Source organism: Falco rusticolus, chromosome 7 (genome assembly GCF_015220075.1).
Source record: "Falco rusticolus isolate bFalRus1 chromosome 7, bFalRus1.pri, whole genome shotgun sequence".
NCBI classification, from domain to species: domain Eukaryota; kingdom Metazoa; phylum Chordata; class Aves; order Falconiformes; family Falconidae; genus Falco; species Falco rusticolus.
This window is the reverse complement of record NC_051193.1, coordinates 43367908-43380248: the sequence shown is the minus strand read 5'-3', so window position 1 is coordinate 43380248 and position 12341 is coordinate 43367908.

Genomic DNA, 12341 nt, shown 5'->3' with positions numbered 1-12341 from the left:
TGACTCAGAAAATATTTTATTAACGGAACATGGAGCAGCATGATTATTTTCCACATCTTTCTTACAACAACCTGTTCATTTAGGTTCTGGGCTGTTGCTTGCTATTTTAAAGTACTGTTGATTGATCTTCAATTTGTCATATGCTATTAGCATCAAATTATTTTTGGCAAAACTGTTACCTACACTGTAGTGCCTCTAGTCTACATAGGTGATTATTCCTGTGTACCATCTTACATTATTGTTGAATTGCTTCTAGTTTTTCAGATCACTTTTCCATAGCCATTTGGGTTTGAATTCTAGTCCTCAGCATCTTTGACAGCCCTGACTGTCACAGCACTCTCAAAGCTAGCCAGCTGCAATAAGGTCTTTTACCATCTCATACCAGCATACTCTTTATGCCAGCCCCTCTGCTGCCTTCTCCTAGTCTCTTCTCATCCAGGGTACATGTTCTTTCTCTTCTCTCTGCTTCTTCCTCCTCTCTCTTCCTCAGCTTCTCTCTCTTCATTGGCTGCCCCACCACTGAACAGAACCAGCCACAGCAGCACCTTATCTACATCAGCCAACCCACCACCCCTGAAGCCAGCCCACAGCTTTATGTTATCAATATTAATAAACCCAGCTTCATTCCTCTATATATGACTGTCTGAGATCATCTTCAGACTTAAAAATTGTGTTCTCTATTCCATCATCCAAGTTATTAATAAAAATATTGACCCAGGGAAAGTTTTGCAAAACCCAGCAGATACCTTCCTCCAGTTTGAAACTAAACTATCACTCTGCAAATGCTGCTGTTCAAATAATGTTTCCCAATCAATTTTGCACTCATCTCATGCTAGTTTCATCAAACGTAAATGACAGTAAGCTGCAGTTGCAATATTTTTATTCCAGGTTGTGAAATATGAGCCAGAAATAGCTTTCAGATCCCTGAATGAATTTGCACAAGTGTTTAGTAGGGGAATGAATAGTTAAAATTTAAAATCAAACAAAAGTAAATATTGATTTGCCAAGCCTCCAGCATAAACCCCTGCTCTGTCCTTTTACAGTCACATCTTATAAAAAAATTGTGTTCCCAGAGCTACAGAAGTGGGTGAAACTACTTGAAAGACTACCTGGAAGAATTCAGTCTGAAAAATACAAAAGTACTTTGGCAATAACACAGTAGGACTTGGGTTGGGTTTTTCCCTCCATGTCATGTATTTCTGTTTTACTGATTAAAATCCATTTAAAAAATCAAACATCACCACGGAATATTATTCTATAAATATGAGTTCAATTTTAATTTAAGTTTGTACATCAAATCCTATTTTAGGTGATATTATGCTAGAAATATTCATCCTGAGTGGCTAAAAGTGAAAGGTTTTTCAAGAACAATTTTCCCTTGATGTGTGAGGCTGTTGATTATCTTTTTGAAACAGCAGGAGGAGAGCAGGAATAGAGCTGTGTGACCAGCATATCACAGAAACTTTCTTGCTTCAATCCCCAAAACAAACCTTGTGGATTGATAATGAATAGGCTGAATGTGAGGGAGTTAATTATTTGTTTGCCTAAGGCATCTTGGCTTATGGTCCACTGGCAATGCTTGTCTGACAGCAAAAAAACCAAAAAAGGTGTAAAATGTACTTTGTGTTCCCATCAGATACTCATTGTAAGGAAATCTTCCTTGCAGGGAAGCTGGTCTGAGCTAAGGTTTGCTGGAGAGAAGTCATGCTGCTCCCTTTCTGAACTCTGGAGAGTTATATATTAAATATACAAAATCCGCTTTGTGGGAAGTAGGTCAATACAGTAAAGACATCACTCTCTTGATTTTGATAAACTTTGAATGGGCTCATGAGAGGAGTTGTATCACAACTGTTTGGCAACATGAGAGGAGTTGTATCACAATTGTTTGGCAACAGTCATAACTGCAATTTCCAGCACAGAACAGCACAGGGCCTCTGGGAGCAAATATAAGTTAATAGTATTAGTAAACAACAGAGACAGTGTAGAACAGCACCACAGAGAAGAAAGTGAGGAGAACTCACTAAAAGTGACATTGGATGTTGATGAGGACTAGATGTAAGCTGGGACTTTTAAACGGGAAGCACTGGTCTCCTTTCAGGTGGACGGTAGTGTGGGAGATTTTTAGGGCTGCTTTTTCCAGAAGTTGTCCTTAAGTGTGTAAGCAAATGAGCCTGCTGCATGCAGTATCCTGATAATTCTGGTGCTGTAGTAAGCTGCAGCAGGAGGATACGTGATAATCAAAGCATGTCTGAGTTGTTATTACAGGAACAGAGTATTCTTCCGAAGGACTGAAGTATCTTCATAGACTGGGTTCCTCCCAAATAAAATCTCCAAAAGATCTAAATTATTTAGGTGCCTGAACCTGAAATTAGAGTTATTTTCAGTCACGTTCTAAGGGTGACTTTAAAACAGTGTCTATGTTTCCAACACCAGCCTGCTGCACAGTGTGGTCATGTCACCCCAAACACCTTTGACATGAACACAGCCACCACCTGCTTCCCACTCACTGTGCTGGGGACCCTCTGCGACTTGCAGGGGTGAAGGTACACACAGCCCCATACCACAAAGGCTGCTGTGATTGCAGTAGCAAGGGATTTCCCCACTCTTGCTGTTTGTTTTCACAGTTATCCAGCGGTGATTTTCCCAGGGAGCGGGCTTGCCAGCCAGGTAACCTCCCAGGCACCACGTTCCAGGGCACCCACCTGCAGCCCTGCGTCCATGCACTGCTGTGGCAGAAAATGCTGCACCTCAGCTGGCTGCCCGGCCTCCGATGGAGGTTTCGCTGCCCAGCCAGCAGGTCAAGTGCCCTGACCCCCTGCACATTGCTGGGGCAGGTGCTCACAGGGATGGGCAGTTTTGGAAGAGCTTAAGGATGAAATTGTAAGATTCTGCTCAGGTGTTCCTTTACTTTAAAAGCCTCTCCACTAATATAGCTATTAAAGATCACCATAAACAAGTTTTTTAAGTGAGCAGCAGAACTAATAATGCCTGTGTCATACAAATTTATGTCACCCATACTTGTTCCCTGTAAAGACTGTAACATCCTCGTATTCCCTATATCATCAGCAAACAAATCCAGCCCCTTTCCTTCTATTCCCAATGACACCCTAATCCAATACTCCACTGGATATCAAATATTCAGATAGTCTCAGCTCCCTCCTGTAGCCATAGCAAGCCCACCATGTTATCCTGTTTTCCACATGTTTAATACCCGTCTCCTGTGTTGCCCCCTGCTCCCTGGCCAGCTCATCCTAAGCTGGCAGTGCCTGGGCAGGCTGCTAACAGGCCAGGTAGCAGCTTGCCCTGCCCTTCCCTCAGGCACACTTCTCTTCTAGGCATTACCTTCACAAAATTTGTAGAAATTTAATATATTTCATATTTCTACCCCTGTATCAAATGTGGTCAAAAATAACCAAGAGGTTCAAATGCTTTCAAAGAGTCCCAACAGTTGCGTTACCAGCTCATTACCATCAAAAACTGTGAGCAGGAGGCTGTAGCCATGACACAGCTCTAATACTAAATAGGTATTGTGATGGGGGAAAGGAATCTGCATCTGACTTAGTCCAACTGCCAGCACAAATGCTCTAATAACTAATTAGAACTAGGGTATTCCAGGAACAATATCAGAATATTTCAGGGACAGTGGAAAACCTGAAGAATAATACTTCACATTCATAGAGCTAGAAATAACTCTGAGGTACTCCAGCAACATTGTGTTATTACCAGATGTAATACCACAAAGTACTTGAGTATATTCTATTTTAAAGAGAAAACATTAAAGTGCACGAGATGGGTTCTAAGCAATATTTATAGAAGCAAGTAAAAAAGCTACTGCCTGTATCTCCAAAGGCAGCTCAGTGATGACATCTGCTCAAGGTACAAAGCAAGTGAAAAAGAAGTAGCATGTTAAACCGTATTAAGATGTGTTATTGTACTATATAGATTAGATGTCCTCATCCTGGTTTTATTGTAATAGCTTGACAACAAGATGATTAGTAAAAGTAAAAAATAAAAAAAAAAGCTCAAGGAAAAGCAATTAAAAAAATCCAAATTAGAGGTCCCCAAATGCTTACTTCTGAGGCACACACATAGGAAAACAAAAAGTCAGGACTAGTTGCAGATGAATCATGAAATAATTGTGAGTCTTGCTTACACCATGGCTGGAGAGAAGAGGGAACCCAAGGGGCACAGGGCGTGACTGAGAAAAGCCAGTCCTTCAGCATGAGCTTCACCAGGTGCTCAGGAGGGCAACTGTTCCCTTGTGTGCAGGTACAACAGGAGCAAGGCTCACACGTCTAACTCAAGTCCCAGGGTGGCCAGCAGAATGACCACTTGCAGAATAAAAGGAACAGAACAGATAAATATTGGGACCCTTCTGGTTATCTTCACTGAAAGCATTAAAAAGGATTGAATTGGAATAAAATGCCAAAAAAGGGCAAGTAAAAGGGAAAAAAGTGCACTTTTAAGATTGTGTTTAGTTAAAGCAGAACAATAATAATGTAAAAATGCAGTAGAATTTAAAAAATGGATGTCTACATAAATAATAATTGTGCTATCTGATATAAAGTAATGCTTCAGAATTATCATTCTTCCAGGCAGATAATGTTAAGAAAAAATTTCCCTCTCCTGGAAAACATAAATTTTTCTAAGAAGTGTAGGTGAAAGTTTTCTCTTTAGCAGTTTGCATTAAGGACTGGTAACCATACCAATAAGCCTCTGCAGTTCCCATGTAACTAAACTGCTCAGGAAGTACTTGAACAAAGTGAATTTACTTTGAAAATATATCCGTGCTAATAGCAGCATGGATCCCATAAAAAAATAATTATTTATCCGTGCTAATAGCAGCATGGATCCCATAAAAAAATAATTATTGAAAAAGCAAAATGTATGTTTTTATACACTGCAACCATATCATAACATTTAAAGATTTTCTTCTCCACTGCCAAATGCTCAGGAAATCAACAAGTTTGTTACAAATTGATGTAAACTACCAAGTTCCTTTCCAGCTTTGGTAAATGCTGAGGACTGTTTAAGGGCAAAGCAGTTATACAAACAGATTTTCAGGTGGGGGTAAACTGATGGATTTACACCAAAGAAGGATTTAGCCTTCGGTACTGTGGGGCCTAAATATTCACCCAGCTCCTTCCCACTAAAATAATGGACTGCTCTGTTCAAAGCCTTCTGGAGTGCCCACATTTCTGATTTTTGCAGCAATTAGATATTAGAATAATTTACATTAAAAGACCTGTAAGGAAATGACTACTAGTGTGGCTAATATATGTAGCTGTATGAATCTTTTAGCTTGTATTTTAAGTGTTGTATTTCATCATCTTATTCTACTTTAACAGCTATTTGCTTTTTGCATATATTGGTACATAAGCTTAGCATCAGGGATTAGGGTAATGTTCCATGAAGATAGGCAACAGTGATAATGTATCATTCAAAACTCACATTTTATGAGATTCAAGTCTTTCAAAGTGATTTTCCCACTATTTTTTTAATTAGGTATTCATTTGTTGACACTTTCTCATTGAGAGATATTCAATTATTGACCAGCTATTATGAAGATTGGTAGAGCCTGCTGAAAGCAATAAGTAGAAAATCCGTCCCTAAAAAAGCACTGTCGTCACCAAGTTTGGCTCCTGCAAATGAGAAGCTATGAGAATATTAATAGCATGCAATCCATTTATTTTCATGTCCAGAAATGGTTTGCAAGTTATTTGAAAATTAAGATACTGGTATTTTTCTATTCAATAAAAGACAGCAATGTTACCATATGTGCGTGGATTAATTTTTTTTCAGGTAGCATTGACCAAAATGACTACTTGCTTAACACTACAAAGCAGCAGACATCAGGAAACATGCTGGGTTTTTTCCAAACACTTGTTCAGAGTGTGTAAGGGCAGGATGAGCGGCCCTGCTACAAGGCACAGAAATGTACGGCTGGTGGTTTGTGGCGAGAGTAGGATTTGGCACCACACAAAAAGTGTTTGCACAAGTCAGAAAGCTGCTGTATGAGCACAGATTACAAGATGTCCAAGTGAGAGGCCTTTTTGTTGCTCCCACCCTATGATGGGGATGCAGCCTGGCCCCCACAGCAGCCCCCAAAGCAGGCCCTGGTGTGTCCCCCAGCTTCCAGGTGCTTTGGGGTGGCACCAGGCAACCCCCTGATGCTCTGGAGCAAAGCCAGCGGTTAGTCAGTCCCTCAGGGGAACAGTATGCCTTGGCCTGTCCCCCACAGGGCTACGCTCAGTGAGGAGGGCTGGGGAGAAGCACAAGTGCGAGGCACTGCGACAGACCTGCCCGAGACCTGCCGAGGGTGAGGTGGGTCTGGGTGAGACCCTGCTGAAGGGAGCCGGGATCAGACACGGCCCTGGGATGGCTGGGCAGTGCTGTGGGGATGGGGACAGGCCAAGGCGAGGCCGGGATGTGGGCAGGGCAGGGGGAGCCGGCGACCAGCCCGCTGCAGGCCTCTGGGCCATGGGCAGGGTGCGAGAGGCCGGGCAGGGCCGGCGGGGCCCTCAGCGCCCTGACTCATGCGCGGTTTGCTCTGGTGAGGGTGAGAGCTCCAGCTCAGGTGGCCATGGCTGCCCCCAAGCATGGGTCTGTCAGCTGGCAGAGGTAAGAAGCAGCCATTTTAGGCAGGAACTTCTCAAAGGGCAGCAAGATCATGACAGGGTTTGTGGTTTGCTTCAGCTCAGTTTCGGTTCCCCAGATAAACCCTACCAGTGATCCCCCAGACCGCAGCAGCCATTTGCTTGGCAGGAGCTGGCTGCTGCCTTGCAGCGCTGTGAGGCCCCGCCATGTCCCGTGACAGGAGAAACAGTCAGCGCTCACTGCCGAGGCGAGAGTCTGTCAGTTAAATGCTCTCTAATTTAATTTGCCCGTCACGGACTTGGGCCATTTTGTGCAAAAGTGTCTCAAACCCAGTCTATTAGTATGTTAGCACAGCTTGTCAAAATGCTCTCATGGTCTCAGCAAACAGCTAAATTAGACACTTGTCCCTCCTAATGTGATGTATCAAATCAGCGCCGACAGCTCCTGGGCATGCTGTCTGCCAAAAGGCAGATGTTTCTGTTCATTGAAACTCAGTTGCTATAATTAAGACGATTTTTATGTCTTCAATTCTATTTTTTCTGAAAGCTATTCTTGTGGCTGAGTTTGTGCTCTGTCAAATACAGTATCAGTGGTGAGTGAGAACTCAGTTCTCATATGGGAAGTAAATGATGTTATTCTCAGAGCATAACCTAGGGTTTGTGTTTTACAGATTCCTGAAGGCCTCTCCTCCTGCTTTGCTTGGTATAAGATAACAAATGCTGCAGGAAGATGCATTGGCTTTGTCTAAGTGGAGGAAAAACATTCATGTTGAAATCCCTGCTGGAAATAAATGAACAGACCTGATTTTTATTCTTCTAAAGACCAGACTCCTATATCTCAGGTTAGTGTCTCAGTCACAGGATCATGGATTACTTTCTTTGGGTTATATCTGTTCTAGCAAAATGTTACTGCAAGCCTGAAAAGTTCTCCAATTAGTAAGTGACAAAAATTTTAAAATTATTTCAAAGGAGAATTAGGCAAACTGGTGAGGAAAAGGTCTGTGAAGGAAGGGTGCTTCCAGGTACTTATGTGAAAACTAACCTCTGTGATACTGCTGTGATCCTTGTTGAGGCTGAGTCTACATGGTGGGACAAGAGCTCTCCCTAGTATGTCCCACTGTTCAGGTTGCCCTTTCCTCCACACCAAGCTTTGCTGGAGGCTTGTTGGAGAGCAGCTCAAATCACCCCCTTCACTTGTGCCACTGCTTCCTTTTAAAGGAAACTTGGAGGTAAGTGTAGGACTCAAACCCAGTCTCTGGATGTGAAACAGATGCACAGCCAGGGAAAGCTAGGGGCCCAGAGCTACCAGAGCTGCAGCACAGGTTTTGGGAGAACTCAGTCCTGTAGACTGTGGTTGGCATGTTTCACATCCTCAATTTCTCTATCTTCCTAGCACAATTATAGAGAGGAAAGGCAATAACTAATGTCACAGTAGACATTACTCCACTGTCTTTTTTTTTTTTTTTTTTTTTTTTTTTTTACCAAGACAGAGTTTGTCCTAAGGCATAAAATTCTGTGTGATCTATTTTAGTGAATAGCTGGGGTGGTGAAGGACTCTGCTATGCTAGCTGAGAAAAAAAAACAACCCACCATTTTCATCTTGACTGTAGCACATTGTCTATGGCACAATGGACTGGTGATGGAGCAGGCCTGATAAGTACTTCCCAAGCTGAGACAGGACGAACACATATAAATGTCGGTGTGAATCTGGTTGTTCTTTATTCATTGGCTGTCACTACCTTTGAACTTAATATTATTTTCATTTCCTCTCCCTGTTTCTCATTTCCAGTGCAATTGATACCAACCAACAAGTACTCTGTTAGAAATGCATTGTGCTTTACACTGTGAACAGCAGACTTGTTTGATGTTAATAGCTTTGAGTACGTGACACCAGCTTGTCATTACCTGATATAACCCTTCCTTCATATCAGTGCTAATGAGATGAGGAACTTCTGGGAAGCTAAGCTATTGAAGATTCCTGCTCTGCCCCTTTAATCTTTTTGGTACGTTCAAATCCCAAGTGTAGGATCCTGCCTTCCAGGCACTGAATCTTCATCAATTCCAGTGAACTTTAGAGTCGGTATTGAAAGCCTGTCCAAAAGATTAGATCTTTGGACAGGGCCAGTGAACTAGCATGATAATGGAAGATAATAGAAGAGGCTATGAAATGGGGTTTGTACTCTTTGTTTGCATTCTAACTTGTATTCCTTTAGTGAGTAACCTCTTTTGTTGTTTGGGTTTTTTTCCCAGTTTTTGAGTTCTAAGAATCTCAGTCTTCAGATGAAATAAACACAGGTTCTGCCATTTGTTTCCAATTAAAAGTGTTACTTCTGACATTTATTGGGTGACTGGTTTCTCTTAGTGCTTATTAGTATAGTCCTAATGAAGTAGTAAGGCAGATTTTGGATTGCTTTTTTCACTTTGTATGTCTTCTGCTCTGTCTCATCATGTCTGAAAGCCTTGTTCTTACTCTAAGAGGTCTAAGGGGTAGCCAAGTAGATTAACTTTTGACAATGCATTTGTCCTTACCAATACTGAGCACAGCTGAGGGGACAGTTGTCCTTCATGTCAAGTTTATGGACTTTCCTGCTAAACTTGTCCTCTTTTATACTTTTAAGACTCCCACAATTTACTGATTACTTCCTGTTACTTCCTGATTGACTCAGAAGTTTTCATACCATGCCAGTGTCACTGTGATAATTTAAAACCACTTGATGCTGATGAAAATAAATGTAAGAGGTCTCATTTACCTCTCTTGACTTATTTTTTATCTGAATGTCAGAAGCTGTGTGCAGAGGAAGTCTACATATGCAGATTGATAGAAATCTGTGGACACTCATGGAAATTTGCTACTTAGTACGCTGGCAGTTTACTCTGCATTTATGCCACTCCCTCTTTCCCCCGCATATAGCAGATGTAGCAGCCTTATGAATTAATTATCTGATATGCCAGAGCAGAACGAGTTTCCATATCTTCCTGCACTGCAGTCTTCTGCTTCTAAATTAAAATGTTTGATTGAAAAGGAGATGATTGAAGGTTCCATTTCTCCCTGATTATTATACCAGGGTTCTTGTAGCCTGTTTAAATAGAATTTGTGATAGGACAGATAACCTCAAAAGAACAAGGAAACATGTTTCTCTTTTCCATTCTTTATTTGCAGAAAATACAGAATACTTCATTCTGTCTTCTCCAGGAACAGCCACAGGAAAAAATTATATTGAGTCATGTCATTTTACCTAAAGTCTTTTGCCTTAGACAAAAGTCTAGTATTTTTCTCCAGAGTTGCCAGTTTTATGAGTGAGGATGTCTATGCAGTTCTGGAGCGCACATCTTTGCAAGTCTATAAGCACACAGTTCAAAACCATGGATATTTTTCCTATGGCAGTTTTATAGTGACTTCCAAGAGGAAGTCACTGTAAAAGTAACAACACTGAGGAGATCTCAAGTGTGTTCAGATAAGAAGTTTCAGGCATGACTGCAGTAGGGAAAACAACAGAGTAAAGATCTGGCAGTCTGGGGTTTATTGTGAGCTGAGAACTAGAGCACAATGCACCCAGGGATTCTGCCAATGCAATTGCCGTATGCACAGGCAATCTGCTAATGTGTTTAAGGGTTAATGTGTTTTCATTGCCATTGTTGTCCAGATAGATGATTTAATTAAAAACTAGCACATGCTATTATTTGCACATGCTACTGTCATACCTACAGTAAAAACATCAGCTTGTTCCTAATGTTAAAGTTGCTTGAATTTATGGAAGTGGATTTTCTAAGATTCCTGCAGAAAAAAATACAGTTTAGCTTTTTGAATTAAGTCCTCCAAGGTTTCTCCTTCATTTTGCAAATGTTTCCCTTATCTATGTGCTTTTTCTGGGATGTTAGCCAAATGTTAAGAGAATGATAATACTAAATAGATTAAACAGCAGTGCTATGCGAGGTAATGCTTTTTCATATCATATCTGTAGCAGTTTAAGAAATGAGGCTGAACTGAAATTCCTGTATAAGATCATAGCTCAGACTGTGCAAGAGGAATGACTGAGATGCATCAATGATCTTAAAGATGTTTTCCAACCTAAATGATTCTATGATCCCAGAGGCATATTCAGCCAAACTTCTTCTGAAAATTGCATGATTCTTCTCTTGTATGTATGTTTGTGCCTTATATTAGCTCTAAACAAATCTTCATATGTTCACATTGCATAATCCTTTTTCACGTGTTCACTGTTCTTACTGCTCTGCAGCTCTCCTCTCAACTTTCAGAATTGTTTGCCTCTTAACAATTTGGTAGCCAACAAGTTTTATGGTAAAAATACTTAAAGTTACTTAGTCTACCATTTCATCTCCTGGAGATAGAAGTAACAGAACTATCTGTAGTAGGAAAAGGGATGACAATTTCATTTAACTGTAAGCCTTTTAACAAATCTAAGTCCACCTAGCACTTTGTGGTTATCACCATGCAGCATGTCACGGTCATCTGAAATTTCTCAGTGACAGCAAACAAAAATCTGATCATCCTATTTCGAAAGTGGTTACATTTTGTTCAAGCAATAGGAGTATAACTTTGCTCCAGCTTTAGCAATATAGCACAAAGTTGAGCAATTCCACTTGCAGCAAAAATGTAAAAGCAAGCCAAATACGCTTTCCAATATTAAAAGAATACCTGTATCTGGCCATTAAGTATATAACCGGACACTTATTGTACTTGCACAATTAACCCTAAAGTAGCACTACTTTAAGCACACATTTTGTTAAAATAGCCTTGATCTATAATAGCTCTAAGATTCCGAGAATATATCACAAAGCTGCAAGGTAATTTATAGATATTCTGCCTCTTGATGAGTTGGTTTAGACACCTTATTAGCACTTGCTTTAATAAAGTACCACAGTGCAGGTGGTTCCCTGCTGTATTTAAGAAACCTCTCTTTTGTTGTCACTAGCGATTACCTTGATGAATCTATTCAGAGAACATTGGCTTCCAGTGCACTTTTCCTCACTCATCTCAGGAAGGAGAATTAAATTTAGCCATGCACAGTAATGGGTTACATCCATACACAAATAAAGTATATTAAGTGTTTTGCATTTACATCATACTTATTGGTGTTTCTCTGGAGTGGCTTGTGCTTGTATTTGGTAGGGAGTCATTCAAGACAACAAACTGGTCCTTCTGAAGAGAAGTTAGATCAAACTTAGGTCTAACAGACATACTGAACATAGACTATAGGTAGGGATGCTAGACAAGTTTCTAGATGTTGGGTTGTGGAGAAGAAAGAGGAATATCCTAACACATTAAATGTAAAGGTCATGTCATCAAGGATCAGAACTTGAAACAGTCAAGTGGCTCTGTGCTAATCATTACACCAGTGCAAATGTTGTTGCAAAGACAGGAGCTGGTTAAACATCCTCAGGCCTTGCCAAGCCATCTCTTCTGTATGTGAAACAAGTTACATTCAAAACTGTATTTATTAATGAAGTGTTTTGAAGCCAATGAGATGGAAGTTACATTTTTTTCCCCAGAAGCCTGGACCATCTTTGTTTATCAAAGTAAGACCCTGCAATTTCTGTTCACCAAGTATAGCAGGTACATCTCTTCCTGACAAGACTCAGAAATCTCATCAATCTCAAGTGACTCAGCTGAATATTTTCTTGGCTAGAATTATTTGAGTCTAGCGAAAAAGACACAATGGTACATTCAGCCTTCAGAGAGCAGTTTGGCTGTGATGATTATAAAATGGGGCCTATAAGGGGAGA